The sequence below is a fragment of the Pseudopodoces humilis genome, chromosome 7 (genome assembly GCF_049639895.1).
Source record: "Pseudopodoces humilis isolate 2021_Gansu_Grassland_sample_001 chromosome 7, ASM4963989v1, whole genome shotgun sequence".
NCBI lineage: Eukaryota > Metazoa > Chordata > Aves > Passeriformes > Paridae > Pseudopodoces > Pseudopodoces humilis.
In genome coordinates this window covers 54164150-54183261 of record NC_142206.1, presented here as the reverse complement: position 1 = coordinate 54183261, position 19112 = coordinate 54164150, and positions in this window count along the sequence as shown.

Here is a 19112-nt window from a genome sequence, read left to right as displayed (position 1 = left end):
AATCTGCACCTGATGGGTGCTGCACTCCGTGGGATGATCCTGTTTCCAACCTCAGGCAGGCCAAAAGGGAAATGTCCTATATTCTGACATTCCTTTGGGGTCAAGGATTTAGTGTTCATAAATATCTGAATATATTTACATACATTTGTATGGGCTGCTTTTTTTGCCTTCATTATCATGATGAATGGCATCTCCATAAAGGATCTTTCAGCAATAAGGTCTTTCCTTCTGTGAAATTTCTCCAAGCACCAAATTTCCCATCTGGATCCATGCAGTTTTAGGAACAGTGCATGGCAGTGTGGTTACTCAGTGTGGAATCAACTTTTTTCTAGCTTGATTTTTTTTAAAAAAAGCAAACACAAAGCTTTGTGTTTCCAAGACAATCCCAGTCATTTCTGGTTGCTCTCTTTATAAAAATTCTACACCACTTTGTAGAGCAGACTTAGAAACCCTTCATGTAAGGTGAATCTTTCTAATCTTGCATTCTCCATAAAACTATGAACCCAAGCCCTTCAAGGGTTGAAGCCAAATCAATATGACTTCATCTCTAGAAGTAAAGATCCAGAAAAACCATTTAGCAGCTTCATTGTTGCATTTGTAGAGTTAGTTGCTCTGGGGTAAGGTTTTGTCATCTGTTTTTACACTTGACAAGTTTTAATGATTATATTGCCAGGATGGGCGTACTGTAAGATGTCATTAAACTCCTACCACGTTTCCTGTTTGAAAACTGCCTGTTAGGTCTATTTAACTCACAGCATATTTAACTATTAACAGGACACAATCAGCATGTTGATGTATGGTTTGTGGAAGAGACAAAGAAAATAAAAATTCTTGTGATCCTGTGATTTAAGGGTGTTTTCCCCCTTTTGTCCTGATGGTCACTGAGATTTTGTGCACGGTTAATGTAAAATGGCTGTGAGTTGTGCATGCATGTATTCACACCCATGCACATGCAATGGCTTAGACACAGCCACGAGGGGCACTGAATAAAGCAAGTAATTCACATTCTGAGGCTGGTCTTGCTGGCTTTTATCACAGTTTTCATATCAGCACTGCTAGCTTCAGCCCACTTGTAAGACTCTCATTAATCTTAATTCATCCTCCATCTACCTTAAAATGTGCCTCGAAGTAATTTTTTTCCCAGCCCTTTTAAACCATGCTCAATCTCCCAGGCTAAAGACAAATTTATCAACCTTGTGCAGCAACGTCCAGGAATATTTCAGCCTTTTGAGAAAATCTCTTTGGGTCTTCACACAGCTTCTTCTTCAGCCTTGTGTTTCTAGCATTCCCCCCAAAACTTAGGGTTGTTTCATTAATTACCAGCATTGCCACCACTGCAATATAAATCTCCAGACATTGAGGGCTGAGTACAATTGTTTTAGAAAAGATGACTTGTCTTTGCACAGACTATGTCACTTCCTCATTCATCACCCTCAAGTGATCACAACTGAATTACTCCTCACCGCTGCCACTCATTTTTCAGGCCTCTTGCTAATTCATGGGGGCTTGTTAAAATGCTGCAAGCAAAGGTGCCCTTCTGATCTTTCCAAACATTCACTAAATGGTTTGAATTTATTCATTGGACTGAGCTCATCCTGGATCATGTCTCTTTTTTGTGTCTGTCTCATTGACTTTTAAATTTCCATTAAGGGTGCAGTGTCTTTTTGTTTGAAGCCAGATCTGTTGAGGAAAGTTAGTGCTTTGAAGGGAAGGGGGTGGAAAAAAATCTACACAAAATTGCCACAGCAGAAACAAAACATGACAAACAAGCAATTAGCTTTGCACAGAGCCATCAGCATCTTGGACTAGCAAGAGCTTGAATTTGATCATAGAAGCATTTGGGGAGCAGCTGGTTCCCCTTGAAGGCAAATGGGATGATTCTAAGAAAGGGTTCCAATAGCAAGACCTGCCACTTTAACTTGACCTGTGTTTTAAATTCAACCCAAACAGCATTTTCAGATGAATGACAAAAATAAACCCATAGCTCATGATGATGTGTCACAAAGTTCCCACCTGACAACACCTGATTAGTTCAGGCTTCCAAGCCCTCCTGCATTCCTGTTTCTCATATATTGAATTTCAGAGCTGCGAGACTGAGAGGAGTCGGAGGAGGAAATGAAGAGGTCTCACAAGTCAATAGAGGTTAGGGCAAGTGCCAGCTGATGGAAGGGCTGACAGAGTACCTGCCTCCACCATTGTGAAGATGAGATTTTCAAAGCCAGTGATATAAAGCAAACAGTAACAGGAGCAAGCTCCTCCTTTCCCTGACCTTGTCACACTCCCCACCTGCCACAGCCATGTTGGGAGCTATAATGTTTAATCATCACCCAGAAACACAAGCAAAAGAGAAAATTCAGATGTTCTGCTGGGAAAAAAGTTTGCTCATCTCCTGTATTTTTCTGACAGGTTTTCCTCATCTTGTGGTGGCTGCTTGGCAATTATAAACACCTGCCTGGCAATCAAGGGCCGTAAGGGCAGCAAGCAGAAAACAGCATCTGAATGCCCCAGGCCAATATCCTTTTTTTTTTTTTTTCAAAATAGTTGATGTTTTGGGCATTTTTCTGCTCTTTCAAAGTGAAACAAAACAAAATGAAACAAACACACGTTCTCAACAGCTTTTGTTAATGGCTGAGCCTTTCATGGCTAAGGGAAGAATATTTATAGCAAGTACTTGCGTGCCATAGTGCTAGCCAAAAGCCTTATGTGTCTGACAAAAAATTCTAATCAAGCAAACCAGTTAAAATTGGGGTTTTAGGGTCTAATTTGTGAGCTGAACCAAAATTGCAACTCTCCTTAAATCTCACCCTCCCATCCCTGGGTTAAGATATGTCAGGGTGTGCTGTGTTGTGGTACCCAGCCCCTCCCAGACAATCTCAGCCATGGACTGCAGTGCCATTTCCAGGGATTTTCCCTTCAGAAAACAGATCCATGTGGCTTTGGACAGGGTCCCATCCTTCTTAGCCACACTAAGCACTGTTAGAGATGAAAGGCTTATAGCAATGTCCCTGTGAAAAAGGGAGTAGCTTCTTTTTAACACCAGATGCAAGCCTCAGCTGGGAACAGAGGTAATAGAGGAGGAAAGTTGTGTATACAAATACACTGTGGTGTATTTGGTTTTGGAAAACTTGTCATTGTTGAGCACCCAGAATTCTGCCTTAGATGAAGTTGGGAACTGGCAGGTTGTGAAAGTCTGGTGCCAAAATTTTTCTTCAAATGAAAAGTTTCAAAGCCTATTGCCTCTTATAAATAAGAGTAAGGTCTGCTCACACCAACTCCAGAACACTGAACCTTGACTAAACACCAAACCCTTCTCAGGAATGGCACTGACTTGGAAACAATCAAATAATTAAACCAGTGACATTTCAAATGTGAGAAGTCAGAGTGATTTTCCATTTTTGAACATGTCCCTCTTTAATTCAATATTTATTTAGGTGACACTCTTCTGAGTTAAACAAGATGATTCCTTTAGGATCCTTTCTCTTCTCCAGGGTAAAAAAGTCAAGACCTGCCCTAACCTCTTTGAACATTCATGGAGTGTTTATAATATGCAAACACACCTTTATTCCGTTATTTGGCACTAACAGTGTTTCTACAGCTCATTATTTCCTGCATGAAATAATGCTTAATTAGTGCTGAATTACAAGGGAATTGCTGTGGAACTACATAAGCCATCCTTGCAAATCCCCTAATTAATTCAATGTGATTGCTGCTATTGCATTGAATTCTAAATGGATTCATAATGATTAGAAACCTGAGGCATACCTGCCTCTTATTGATCAGTGTGTGACAACAGGATTTCTTTATAGAGAGATCATGTGGACAGTATGTTGATACCAGTATCTGAAGATATTTAGTGCCTCTTGGGAGAAAGCTGGTGAACGTGGAATTTAAATCCAAGGCTACAGTGATAAATGAATCAAATCTCATCAGTTTTCCCCAGTCCTTCTGGGGCTGCAAAGTTACTAGCCCTGCTGACTCTACAAATAAATTGAATTTAGGTTTTGGTGCTGAAAACTATAAATTCAGGTGAATTTAATCAGAGAGACACAACACCTGGGTTCTCAGCTCAGGTACAGTGCATATGTTTACAAGAGTGTATTTTCATGAATCTCTGCCATAGAAAGTTTCTCCCTGCTCAAAGTTGCTCTGTAGACGTGACTTCATCCCTGAGATGGGAACAGCTCTGCATTTTGCCATTGTCACCCTAAACTGGAATATGGGGATCAAGGGTGTGGGCATCCTCACACCATTCAGCTCCAGCTCTCACCTCTGCTCCCTGAAGTTCTACAAGCCTGCTGATATGTGGAGAGGCATCACCAATCCCACAGTTTGGAATCTGCCTTCAGTGTGAGCTGGGAAGAAATTTGGCCTGCTGTTTCAATATTCTCATTCCTTATTTGTCCAGTTGTGCTCATGATCTTGGGGGAAGCACATTGGGACTCAGCTCCATTTTCTTTCACTTGCAGGTTATTAGCTACCCCTTTCTAAAATTCCTGTTATCACAGTCTCCCATGCATTGAATCCTGTACCCCTCGAAGCCATTGCCAAAAACACTGCTGTTTTCAATGGAAGCACTTTCAGGCACATTTGGTGGGTTATTTTATTTTTACTTTTTTTTTCCTGTCTTGTAACAGATCCTTCCAGTTTGTAGTATCCTTCAGACTCTGACATTTGGAACAGGTTAGGCTGACACAAACATTTCACTTTTATACCCCCTCTGTAAGATTTATTCCCACAGACTTATATTGGTCAGTGTTCAAATTAGCAGTGGTTCCAGGCAGTCTGCTTCCTTGGGCTATGCTGGCATAAATCTACTGACCTTAGGGGAGTTACTTTTGTTTTTCACTGATAAATACAAGAAAGGACTCAGCACTCTGCCCCTAAAAGGCTTAGATTAGATTCCTCCTGGCCCTATTAATATTGCCACTGGTATTCTTTTTGTATTTCTTTCTCTGTGTGCCAGTAAGTGCTTTCTCTCCACCTTTAAAATTCCTTTATCTATTAAGAAAACTGAAAATTCTTTCCTTAAAGAGTTCCTAACTGATCTCTCAGCCTGAGATACACTTGAATGCACCTTGGCAAAAACTTACTGTTCCTGAACTATGTCAAATGCTGGAGTTAGGGAGGACAGTCTGGGTCACTGAGTCTCATTCTTCACAATCTCAGCAAAACATGTAAGGGATTCTTAGTCCAGATTGGCCTCAGTACATCCCCTCCCAATAGATCCCAAACCAAGAGAAGGTCCTCTATTTAAAAATGAACACAGGATGATTAATGAGCCCCTTGTTTCCACAAAGTGAAATCTACCTGAATTATTAAGAACATCAGAAGACACAACGAGACACATCCTGTGCTTACAAGGCACTGTACTTTAGTGGAGCAATGCTGAAGGAACTGGGCCCACAGGAGGATGTTTAACCCAGCTGAGTCCAACCACCAGTGTGTGCTGATGTGGTGACAGCCTCAGAGGCAGTGTAGTCATGGCTGCATGGCTGCATGTCATCAAACACAGGGACAGTGGGCAAGAAAATGTTCCTACACCTCCTCTATCACCCTTGCACGAGGTACTTGCAATAGGATCTCAAGCAAAGAAAACTCCCCCACACCTCCTGGCTGTAAAGTTGGAACTGGGCCTTGAATTTCAGTGCTGTAGGACTATCTCTGCTCATAATCCCCACTCCCAGTTCTGGGCTGTGTTTGCACAGGTTGGCCTTGGCAAGATGCAGATGGCAATCTTCCTGGCTTCAGATGGGAACTTGCATCTGACTTGCAATTGTGAGAGCCAACAGCTGGGTGAAGAATCCTTTCCATTCACTTAAACCAGGTCAAGATGCAGACATCTGCTGTGTGTCCCCACAGGCAAAGTTTGAGGCAATTATACTCCCATGTAACTTCTGGAGCAGTTGATCTCTTCCTAAGTCTCATTAAAATTGTTTGCTCCAGACATGTTCTGGTTTGCACTAAGTATTTGGTACTTTAAAATTAATAACCTGGTGGAATATCCTTCCCACGAGATATTCCACTCTCCTTCCAAGAGATGCAATCTGAGGCTGAGACCAGGAAGCATTTTGTGATTCCTGAGCACCCTGCTGCTCAGTCCACATGCCCAGCAGTGCTGCAGACAGCACATCTCAGAGATAAGGGTGTGAAGGCATCAGGAACTCTACAGGCATTTCACACAGAGCACTGTCACTCTCCTGCCGTCTCCTGCAGATGCTGCTGCTCCCTCCCTGACAGCACTGAATGTTTGACCCTTCCCAAATGACTCTGCACATTTGACCCTCCCGTGAGAGGTGGAAAAGGTTGAAAACACAAATCTAATCCCTCACTGTGCCACCGTGGAGCACTGTGATTTTCAGTAATGGCAGGCAGTGACTTTAAGTAGCGTGCATGCAAAATATGCAGCCACATTAACCAGTCAGGCAAGGAAGCAGAGACATTTCCTGAGGTGGGAAATATATTGAAATGCTAATAGACCCCAGCAGGTATTGTTGGTCCTTTGGGGAAAGGTACCTAGGAGGAACTTCTTAATTGTATGTTCACCAGATCCTTTCAACAGATCAAAAGAGAGTACTGATATGAGCAAATAAACTTTGATATCTACCTTTCACTACTGGTACTAATTGGAAGGAAATTCCCTGGCCTGTGGACCAGCACTTAATTAAAAAACATTGGAAATGTTAATTGAATAAGGGGGCAGGGTTGATTAGAAGCATGACCTCATGTCTAAAATGTTAATGAGGGCTCTTGGCACGTGAACAACAAAAGGTCATGATAGCATAAACAATGAGATGAGAAGGAACCACCAGCTAGAGCCTGACAGTGACATATGAGTCTCATGTGAGAAAGAGCTTTGGGCAGAGAGGAAGCTGCCAGCTTCAGAGTTGAGACAGATACACAATCTAAAATAGAAGACCCATATTCTATACTCATGTACTGCCACTCACCTTTATTAGAGTTTCAGGGCTACAATTCTGGCAGAGTTTTAGCCTAAGTGCTTGGTTTTCTGTTCATCGAGGACCATTGGGTCCTTTCTTGTGCAACCTTGGACCTGATTTACTGGGCAATGTACAGGTCAGAGAAGATTACCCTATGATGAGGAGTTAGGGAGGCTGACAGACGACCCTTGGATAACTGTCTGGAAGGGGTATGCAGAGATATGCCATCTTTCCCTACTAAGAAAAGGTCATTCCCTTGCCTTCAGCAAGGAGAGTCACATAATTAGGTCAATAGCTGGATTTCTGCTGTTGGAAGAACAAGACTTGGGAGTATATCTCATCTCCTTGGCAGAATGGAGTTTGTGTCTTGTATGCAGACATGCAGCTGGGAAAAAATAGAAGACAAAATATAGAATCAGAGAATCATAGAATATCCTGAGTTAGAAGGAACCCACAAGAATCAAGTCCAACTCTTAGTCCTGCACAGGAGTAATTTCATTTTTGAAAATAATTTTCTGCATAGAACCTGTTTGCAAACTGGTGAACTTCTATCTTTTTAGATTTCATTTTGTCTCTCCTTAGATATTTCTGTTAAACTATTTAGAGAGCATGTTTAAAGTATATATGAAAAAAGATCATGTGGGAATATGCTTTTGGGTTTTTTGGCTCAGAAAATTGTTCCAAGACCAGGCAAGTGTTGTACCTTAAATTTTAAGATTTGCTGTAATTTTTCATTTTTTGTTTGTTTGGTTTTTTGTTGTTTAAGTTTTTGTTTTGTTTTTTTTTAATTGTTGGGACATGTATAAATAACAGTACAAACTCAAACAGGGTCAAAGTAGAGAAAAGGCTATAACTCAGTATTATTCCACCTGGAGAGTCTGTCTGTGAAATGACAAGTTTGTATGAATCCAATATACCTGGATTTCCCAGCCTTATTTTCAGTACTGAAGCAGCAATCCAAGTGTCATGAGAGGAAGTTTGACTAAGTGGAGAGATGATGTATGGACGTGCTTTGAGAATTTGTGTTTGGTTTGTAATTTGCCACACAGATTATGTTTGCAAACTGCTGAACCTCTATTGAGTATATATTCCCTCTAGACTTTTACTCTGCCTCTCTTCTGAAGTCTCAGTTATTATATTCTCAATCTTGTTCGCAGCCTTCAGATTCTATTTACGAATTCTTCCAGCCTCCTTCCTCCTTTATTCCCAAACCCTATTAATATCTGACCTAGAGTGCATTTAAGTCTCACTTTTTCCTTTATATACATTACCATCACTGCCTTTCAATCTGGTGGCTGTGCAAGAAAACTTTCTTAGCTGCCTTGTTCTTCTTTATGCAGTCAATTAAACTTCTCCTGATAATTCTGGTTTACTGTTGTATTAAGTTAAAATGATTTATCATTTTTTTTTCTCCATTCTGATGATTCATAGTCTTGAATTGCTAACACCTCTCCTATTTCTTGCCAATTAATATGTATATAGAATTAATCTCATTAAATACACTGTATGCCCCTGATTCTTTTTTCAAAAAGTAAAGAGAAGAAGGAGTGAGGAAAACTAGAAGGAACTTGATTAAAAGTGACATCGAAACACTTAGAGTAATCAGCCTATTAAGCTTGGTATAACTGTCCACTTTCTTTCATAGCTTCCTTAGAATAGGATGTGTCATTGGGGCATATTCTTTTAAGAGGGAAGAAAAAAAAAAAGGTATTTTGCTTCTGCAACTCCTATGGAATCCCAGAGAACTCAACACTTTCCCAATGCATTGGAACTGAACCGTGGTGCTCAGGGTGACTCCATGCCTCATTTTTGAGCTGAACCCATGCTGGTTTATACTTGGCCCCCAAAGCTACAGCAGGCAGCCAAAGTGGGGTCATATCTGAGCCCTTAAAAGTGTGTATTGTCATCAGGAAATCTGCCACTCACATGTCAGAGCTGAGGCAGCCAGGAAATGCTCTCCAAGCATTGATACCAACTCACACCAGCAGTCCCACATGTGAGTTTGGATTATCTGGGAAAGTGGAAGGAATGAGCAAAACAGAGGAGAATAGGCAGTGACAGTGACATAAGACAATTAGCACTGTCAATATCTCTCCATGCCAGTGTGGTTCCTAATTGATTGGCCATGTCTTAAAAATGTAATTGCTGAGTGTACTTGTGCCATGGATGCATGTTTAAATTATTGCACTCGACAAAGATGTTAGCAGAGAGCTGTTCATGTAGCCTCTAGAAACTACCCTAATATGATGAGCTGAGAGTGGGAACAATGATGCTGTGAAAGCAGAGGTCATGAACCTCTCTCCTCACGGGTCTGGGTTCTTTTGGTATGGTATATTTCAGATGATGCCAAATGCCAGAATTCCTGGTTTATTTTAGAAGACTTGAAGGACAGAGGACTAGAGACCTCATGCTTTATAATAATAAATTATAATAAAAGAAGTATTCCCAAATGGGAAAAGGCTGTCTTAGAAGAGGGATGATTTGTTTGAACTAAAAGCTAAAAGTAGGCTGGGTTTCCTTGGCCTGTGGAATGGAATTTTGTTCATTACCCACCCATTCAATCTCATACCATACTGCCCTGCTGCAAAAACCAGATACCAAATCTGATACTGGACAGGAAACAACTCCGTGCTCGGCTGCTTGTGGATGTGGATGCCCAATTCTGAGCTGAGATGAGATGATGGAGCAACATGACACTGTAACACCCTTGAAAAGAGGAAAGCAGAATCAGGAAAATACATTAAGTATTAGATTTCCAAGATCACAACTCCTACTTTTGTTCCAGTGCAAAAAAGTCAAGAAATCTGGTCTAGACAGTTCCAGACAGTGTTTTTCTTTCAAACTCATGGTGGCAGCTGTGACTGTGACATCTTGCTAATGGTAATCATTGACAACTGCCAGTTTAATTTAGAAGACTCTTCTGCTTAGGACCCCACAATGCTACAGCTACACTGGTCAGTAGGAGGTGAGGTTGCCCTCCTTAACATGTCCCAAACCCAACAGCAGAGCTACCTGAACCCCTACCAAGCTGCCTCTCCTCTCCTCCTCCTCCTCCTTTGAACCCGTAAATCTCAGCTACCACTTGGGAAATAACTGTGATGAGTTCTCTTCTCAGAGAGAAGAGCTCAATCACCACTGAACCCTTCAAAGAGTGGAGAGAACCCTCTTGGCACACCAGCCCTACAATCCCATTTGCACAGGCTCTCCTTCCAGTAGGAAGGATGCTGCTGATGCTCATCAGTGATGATGCTGATGTTATCATCCCCTTCCTCCCATCAGCACTTCCAAACAATCCAGTCTTTTTACTCCTTAGCCTGTCCCTGATAACTGACATTGTTACAAGAAAACTTTTCTGCTGACTATTGTGGTAAGGTTCTCTCTCCAGGGAGAGTGGCACTGGTGAAATGTTTAAAATTAGACAGTAGACTGTCCAGTGTACAAATAAGAAGTAATTCTTGCCCCAGCATGGAAATGAGTTAAATAATGGAAAATGTTCTGCCTGTAACTTCTCTAAATCTGCCCAGTCCTGTGTTCCCCTAGACAGTGCATCCTCCCAGATGGTGATCAGACACAAAGCCGCCAACAGCTGCAAAGAGGACTAATCAAGGTCTTAAATTATTTTTGTCTCTCAGATTACTCACTGCTTTGCAAAAGACTGAGTGAGGAATGACAGTAAAAGTCAGAGCAATCCAGCCTCTTCCAGAACATTTCATGGGCTAGGAGCATTTGCAAATACCTGCAACCACCAAAAAAAACCCAACACATTATGGTTTCGGGGAAGTCCCAAATATATTCCTTTTGCCTTTGTGATCTGCATCATCTTCACACTTCTTTGTTCTGGTTTTCCTTTCAGTGCTTTCCAGGATCTCTGTGCTGACATGCCCTGTGGCAGGGAAGGGAGGCACAGAGCAGGAAGGGGGAGGATTTCTGAAGAGCCTGTGCAATTGTTATGGGCTTGCTCTTCATCAGCACTGTCTTCAAAGGGTTATGCCATTATTGGAGTTGCACTGCAAAAGTAGCAAAGACCCTGAAAGGCAGTCAGAAGCTTTTTGCTTTGTTTAAATAAATTGCTTTGGCTTAAAGTTACCATACACATTCAAGTATTTTCCTTGAAAGAGGAAGTTCCGTTAGGAAATTAGCCCAGGTGTCGATCACACCATCTTTTTTGTTGACATGGTTATGCTTGTCTTCACCTTTACTTAGCCAGTCTTTGGTGATTTGCCATTGGTTAGATCCTATGAGATCATCTCTGATTTCATTGCAGTCCAGCACAGGAATCTATCCTATACACCACAGGCTGTTTCTACCTTACCTGCATTTTAATGGCTCTTCCAGTTCCATGGCTTGGACTCTGCAGCCCTTCCCACCAGACTGGAGCACGTTTTGACCTCAATCTGAGAGGAAACAAAGTGCTGTGGATGACTTTTCCATGACTAAAGCACCAGATAAGGTTTTTAAATGGAAAAGTGAGCCACAGAACACCCTTTATGTCACACTCCTTGTTTTAAAGGAGAAAAAGAAAAGGAAACAGCCAGCTCTCCCACCCCTTCTAACAGTGTCAGACATTGCTTTGCAAGATTCACCTTCTTCCAGAAATAATGATTAAAATGCACCACTCAGTCTCTTCAGATGAAGTGGTTAAAAAAAGCAGCTGACACATTACAGAGGATATTCTCAGCAGCTGTCAGACAGGTTTTCTGTGTAGTTAAGCACTTCTTCATACACAGCCACTCTATTGTAGCCATCCCAAACTCACAGTTTGCCTGCTTCTAGACAAAAATTAACATGAATCTTATTCCTCCTGCAGTTTTTGCCACTGACTCAATGCATAGGCTGAGCACAGAAGCAGCAGCATTCTGCTGTTGGTGGCAGTTTTGGAGGCTGTGCCTATAACTGAACAGATTTGATGATTTGTATGGACATTTACATTCACAGCAAATCCAAAGATATTCTCAGGAGGAGCAATAGTTAACTCAGTGTCCTTGACAAGTATGAGCACCAGCATGTTTGTGGCAGGGTAAATTTCTCCCTGTGGCATTCTCTGCTTCCAGTCCTCTCGTGTTCTGTAGTCTGGCTTGTTCTCTACTAAAGTAGAGTCAGGCAGGAAATTCAGAACTTAAGATTTTTATTATTTTTCCTCTTTGTTAACTGATATATTTCTAAGTTTTCTATGGAAAAGAAAGGAGTGAAAATAGACCTGTCACAATGTTTTGTTCTTATTCAGGTTCTGGGTTTTAATCCAATTTACTGTCTCACGTCTAGAAAGGAGGTTGTACTAAGGTCAGGCAGTCTCTTCTCTGTAGTAACATGGCAGGAAATGGCTTCAAGTCATGCCAAGGGAGGTTTGGATTGGATGTGAAGAACAGTTTTTTCATGGAAAAGGTGGTCAAGTGGAAGAGGCTGCCCAGGGAAGAGTTGGGGCCACATCCCAGGTATTTAAAATACGTGTAGATGTGGAACTTAGGGGCGTGGCTTAGTGGTGACCTTAGCAATGATGGGTTAATGGTTGGACTTGATGACCTTAATGTTCTTTTCCAACCTAATTCTATGATTCTTTTGACAAGTAAGATCATGTGCTCCTGAAAAACTTTCAGGAGGAAAATCTCATCAAATCTTGTATTTGCCTGTGAAAAGAAGTTTCAGCCAGTTAGCCAGTGTGCATTTTCATCAGACCCGTCCTTCAACAAGAAGTAAAATCATGTTCTGTTGTGTTTTTCAACGCTCATACAATGATTATACAGATTTTGGATTTATGATGCTTTCAAAAATCTAAAGTACCATTCTTTCATGATTTCTGGGTCAAATCAGATTCAAATTCAGGGGCTCCTCCTTGCTTGTCAGCTGTAGTAAATCATTTGCTATGAATAAATCACATTTTATGTGTTCCAAGTGCTAACATCCAACCAAATGTCAACACAAGAGTTAAATTTCTATTCTAGAGAGGCTTTTTCCCCCTTAGATTTCAAGGGGAAAAAAAGCAATTTCAGACTATACAAAGGTCAGTTGGCTTAAGTTTTTGCCAAAATAAAAGACAAGACTGGATAATGATTACTAGGTTTGAGTGTATGGGGCTGGCTTCTCTCGCTGCTGACAATTGCTCCACTACTTTGGCTTTAGATTTGCAATTCTTTGCTAAAGAAAGACTGAAGAAACCCCCGAGGCCTCCACTGCTCACTATTGTTTTCCCAAGCCAACAAGGAAAGCAAAACATCAAAGCTCTGTAAATATGGTACCAGTTATGAAGATAATGATAATCATGAATATTACAGAAGTGTCTGTGGGATGACTGACGTGGCCTCACACTGCTGTGGAGAAGCAGATGGCCATAGCCTTGGAAAGTCTGTAGCCTGAGTTGGCATGAGGAAACCACATTGCTATTTCAAGTTTCTTTAGAAATGTGTCTTTGTGTTAAGGAGTAAATCAATCATTGCAGAAGCAAGGGTATAGCAAAGAGAGCCGCAAGTACATCCAGATTTTGTGAGGTAAAATTTAAGTTTTGTAGGGAAACATTTGTTTCTTGAGACAATGCAGATTAACAAAGCTTTCTGGGCTTGATGAATTTGGTCAAGTCTAGTGCCAGTGTCCTGGAAGCCCATCCTTGTGCAACCATTACAGAATGGAAAATCAAATGCTGCACATTACCTGCTCCATGCTGCCTGCTGATGGATCAGTCACAAAGACATGATCTCTCTGAAGTTGCCTTTACCCATCTTGTTTTGGTGCTTCAAGGCTCATGAGAGACTTTTAGTTGCTGTTTTTTTAACTTCAATCTGCTTCAAAATGCAAGGAGAAAGAGTTGGTTTTCTACTCACCCTAGCCATGAACTTCGGTGAAGAGATTGAGGTAGCAGCTACTTCTCACTGATCCTGATGCAAAAAACAAGCCTCTGCAAATGGCAACACATCAGACAATGTTTATCCACCATCCTGAATCAAAACTGACATGAGCATATGGTATTATTCCTCTTGAAGAAATATATTATTATTAAAGAACCTAGGAAAAAAATTCCACAATTCTACAGGCGTTTGCAATTCACATCTAGAGCCAAATCCAGTGGTTGGACTCTGAGTCATCTGTAATTTATCCCTAGTAGCCTAAAGCAATTTGTTTCATTTGAAATACATAAGGAGGTTTTTCTCTGGCTATAACAGAGGTGAGGTACCTGAGTCAGAATAAAGATTATCCAGGCCAGGGAAAAGGAGGAGTAGTGACAGGAGGGGACTGAAGAGGAGCAGGACTGTGTTATCTCTCCTGCTTTGTTTGCAAGCCTTGCTATCTCTCATCAGTGCCTGAAGCCAGAGAAGCGTGGGCTTCACCCAGCTCTTTAAAGTGTAGATTGAGTTACTCCTGTTGTTGGTGTTCGATGTGGATCATTTAATTCATTCTGAGGAAAATGTGAAAATCATGTGGCTGCAGCAAGTTAGCCCAGAAGCAAGATGTCTTGAGAGCTTAGTTTGCTCTCTTTTATTAGGAAGCACTGGAACACATCCCACTGGCTACATCAGTGGCCCCACTAACATTTCTGGCAGAAAAGGAGTTACTGGTGCTTCATGCTGCAGGGGTTTCAGATGGTATATTCAGGAGTTCCAGATGAGACACAGATGACACCCAGCCTGTCTGTGAAACTGCTCAGAGACACTCAGTGACAAGTTAAAATAAATGCTTATCACTATTTTTACATACAGATTAAGAAATTTAACCATTTTGTCTAGAGATTAGATTTACAGCTGGTATTGCCCAATATGGTTTGAATGACTCAAATAAATATATCAAAGTCCTCCTGTTATAACAGTTCCATCTCTCCTTCCCCAAGGCAGCTAAAGATCCATTCAAAACAAGGAATTTGAATCACATTCACAAGCATGTTTTTTATCAGAAGAAATAAAGAGGCTTTACTACTTCCTCTCCTTCATTTAGATGCCACAGGATTGGCAGAATTTCTGTTCCTGATTCATCTGTCTGGGGACGTTAAGTGCAGCCATGGAGTGGCCAAGGTCAGCTCTGCAGTAAAGGAATGACAGGAGATGGGGCTAATTGGGAAGGTAAAGCCCTTCTAATGGCTATTGCAAGGAACAGGACATGGGTCTACTCACTGCAGGACAACAAGAAATCACATTAGCCTGGGCTAAAGTTATTTCCTTTTGGCAAAGGAAATTAATAAAGAGATGCCTCCCTGACCCTCAATGGGGAACTCAATACTCTCAACACAGTGTTCTGATATATCATACACAGCACACACTTTTCCAAATCTCAGATAGGCTCTCATTCAGATTTATTTTTCTGCCTCAGTGCAAAGATCAAGCTGAGCGTTCTCACCTCCATGTGCATATTGTCAATATTGGTTGGTCTAGCAAAATGTGCTAGGGGGGGACAAAATGTGTTAGGGGGAAAAATAATAGGGTGCCAGCACTGCATCTAATAAGTTCCTAATATACTCAAAAATAGTATGAAAATTCTTGGTTTGTACCATGGATTCCATTTTCTGGTGGAAAATCACATTAAATTATCATTTTTTGTGGTATATGGAAAATTCCACCTGCTGTACATGTGTTATGTTATTGCAGGGAAATTCCTGATACTGTTTACAGGGACAGACAGCTTGTTTGTTCAGCATTGGCTAGAGCTAGCCAACCAACCCTAAAATAAAACTGCATGTGAAACGCTTGCGGGAACCAAAATTATTTACTGTCAAAAATATCCGCTCATTCACTGAGTTCAGCTAAACCTTCCAAATACAGCATGCAGTTTGATTAATGGAAGAAGCTAGAGAGCTCTGCTTTAGCTGGGATCCAGGATACTTCTGGTCACTTATTTTTGGTGGATAGGAAAGATGGGATGCCTGTTCCATAGGAGGAGAAGGCAAAGCACCCTCTTTGGTAGTTCCACAACAAAACATCCCAGGGCAGGGTCAGTTCTGGTGTGACAATGAGTGCTCTGTGAGGTCTGCTGCTTTCAACAAGCTAACATTGTACCTGTGGAAGGTAGAGAGTAACATTAGTTGGACTTTATAGCTAGCCAAAACTCTGCCATCAGGTTATAGGAGCTGACAACCAGGGCACAGGAACTGTCATGGGCTCTGCTGGAGTCACTCACCTAAGGTTTCATCTCACAAAACATTTAGCTTTTGCTTTATGACTTTATGACACCTAAGAAGGAGTTTTTTTCTCACCTTGATTTTTCAAACCTCTCCTTCTCTCACTTGTTTTATTATCCTCTTCATACTTTTCTCATCCATTCAAAACTTTTAGCTGTAAATGTCCTTCAGTGACCCTCTTCACTTGGCCACATGACTTCAATTTGGTGTTTGAATATCCCATGAAAGGGGAGGGGATGGGTATCTCACCTTTTTATTTATTTCCTTATCATTTTTTGAGAAAAGCAAAATAAACACAGTCTCAAGGTCTTAGAAAAATTTTCAGTTTAAATCATGATGTAACCTCAATATGCTGCAGAGGTCAGGACCACAGCAAGATACTCTAGAAATCCTCAATACTCCGGTCCAGCATCCATAATCTGGCCTTTATAAATAAACATATCTTGAAAAAAAGTATCAAGGTTGGTGTGGGACCATTATTTGCCAGGTTTGGAAAGATAAAGTCTAGAAAATTCAGCTTGCTCCACTGCTGAACATAAGGACAATCCTGCTGGGAGAGTGTAAAGCTGCTTTACATTTATTCCTTAGAAATTTCACCTTTGTGAGGGAGACTGAAGAGAGGGAGACTCTGGAGTATTGCAGATACATTGTTTAGGATATTTTTTTTCTTTCTGCCTGACCTAGTGAAAAAGCCTCAAGTGTTTTTTTCCCTTGCTGCTTCCCTGTTGGAAGCAGCCAATGGAAGAGCTTTACACAGGCTCCACTTACAAATGGCAGTGTCTCGCAGCATTAAATTTATCACACAATTCATTAAAAAGCGTTCTGCCCTGCATTAAGCATGCAGAAAGGGTGCACCTCAGCAGCTGTACATGGGCTCTTTGTGACTCAGGCAACAGGCAGCCTACCCACCCAAAATACCACAGGTTTATGTTCTCAGTTTCTGGTAACTCAGAAAGAATCAGCCCCTGGCATGCCTGTCCATATACCACAGCTGAGTTCAAAGGGTGGGATGTCTCATATTTTGGGGGCTAGAGCCAATTTTTTTTCTTATTATGGGGTATTTGTATTAGCTGGGATTTTCATCAGCAGCCAGTCAAGGGCAGAGAGGGTCCCCTGAGCCACTGCCAAAACAGCACTAACTCAAAAACTTTGTCATTTTTATTTTTCCTGTGTTTCCCTCTGTGTTACTGTGTTTAAATCTTGCTGAAGACCCTTTATAGGCTCTTAATGAGCTTCTCACCTGGTGCAAAGGACCACTGCCAAGGACCAGCTGCTCAGGGAGGTAGAGTCAGCTCACAGGTTTCTCTGTGCCCCAGGACAGCAAGTTTTGGGTATGCCAGGATGGTTGCTGAGGGGGAACCTTGGATGTGCTGGTGTGGAGGCCACTCTGGGAGGCAAAGGGATGCCAAATCAACTCTCTCTTTGGCCTTTCCCATCACCAAAGCACTTCTTTGGGCCAAAAAACTCAGTTTTGCCTCCATCCCTGAATAGTTCATGTCAAGTTTTGCCCTCAGGCTACCAACAGGAGCACGTCAGGCACCTCCTGAAGCTGAATTGCTGGTCAAGGAACTATCTGACACTCCTTCTCCCAGCACTGAATCCAGGCAGCCTGATGAATTCTGAGCAATTCTGTGTGTACACAGCAAGTCAGCTGTAGTTGGAGAAGGACATCATCTTTGTGCATCACTTTCAAGGTCCAGCTACAAAATCAGCTGGTGCTGAGTCATTGGTCACCCAACAGCAGCAGTGGGCAAAGTGGTCTGATTCTTACACACAGTCCATGCATGTTTGAGGAATTACGTGTTTCTTATTATCTGGTAGCAGCTGATAATTCATTCCTACCATATCTGTCTCTGAAAGAGCATTGTAATAATTGCAGTGCCAAGCTCCAGCCAAGATGCAGGAAAGGACAAAGCAGCTGGGCTCCAAAAATTCCTCTCATGGAAATTGCCTTGTCAGGATTGTGAAACAATCAGCTATTTAGGAAGGTTAAGGAGGTGATGGGCAGTGTAAATGTCTCTCTGCAATATTCCACAAAGAACCTATGGCTGCAATTATTTCACTCTAAGAGCTGAATGGCAAGACTTTACACTGTGTTGTTTTTCTCCTTGACTGTGCCATGAAGTGTCATGTGAGGTCCAAATACTTGAGATCTGAGTTTGTGCTCCTTGCTCAGCAGAAAGTCCAACAGAAGCAGCCCAACAGAACACTGCCCTAGCTAAAATTTTGGGTTGAATTTCAAAAGCTTGAGCTTGCTGCTGCCAACTGATTGTGCAATATTAAATCTGCAGTTCTCCATGTGAGAAAGGTAAGCACTGAGACCTCTATTTCATGGGCATGAAAGAAAGCAAATTTCTCTGTGGTCTCCATTGCCATAGATAACATGTTTGTTGTGGCAAGTGTTGGTGCAAGCCAGGTCTCAAAATCCTTACTAAACCCCCTTCAAGCCCATCCTTGGCAGATCAGTCTGGAAAAGAAGAATGCAGTATCATTACAAGCCCTCGTGCAAATCCCATTCTGGTGAGGATCATGTCTTCCACAGCAGGGGTTAATATAGAAGTGTACACCAGAGCCATCTTTTCAAATTTGTGTTTCATTCCTAAATGCCCTTTAGCTCACTACATCACAGAACAGAGATGACATATCTGTCCTTGTAAATGTGCTGCACTCTTCTAATCAGGAGGTGTTGTGTCAGTGTTCCTGGCTGCTAACACAGCCTGTACTGCTGTAGCAATCCCATTTGGAATATCTTGCCATCTGTATGGCCAGCCCAGAGCCTTTCAAACAGGGCTGCATTGATAAGGAAGGACTATCTGCTAAATGTGTCATGTGTCAAGCACAGCTGAAATACAACATGTAGAAGGGATTAGAAGCAGCTTTTAACTGGACAACACACTGTCCACATGTACAGGCAAAACTCAGTGTTGTGTTGATTTAAAATCTCATTCATCCCACATTCTCTGTAGCACCAAGGGTAGTGCAGCAGATTACTTCATTCCTTTACCATCCCTCACACTTCAGTGCAGCATTTCCTTCACCCTGCTAGGTTTTGGGGCAGCACAGGAAAGCACTCAAGTGAC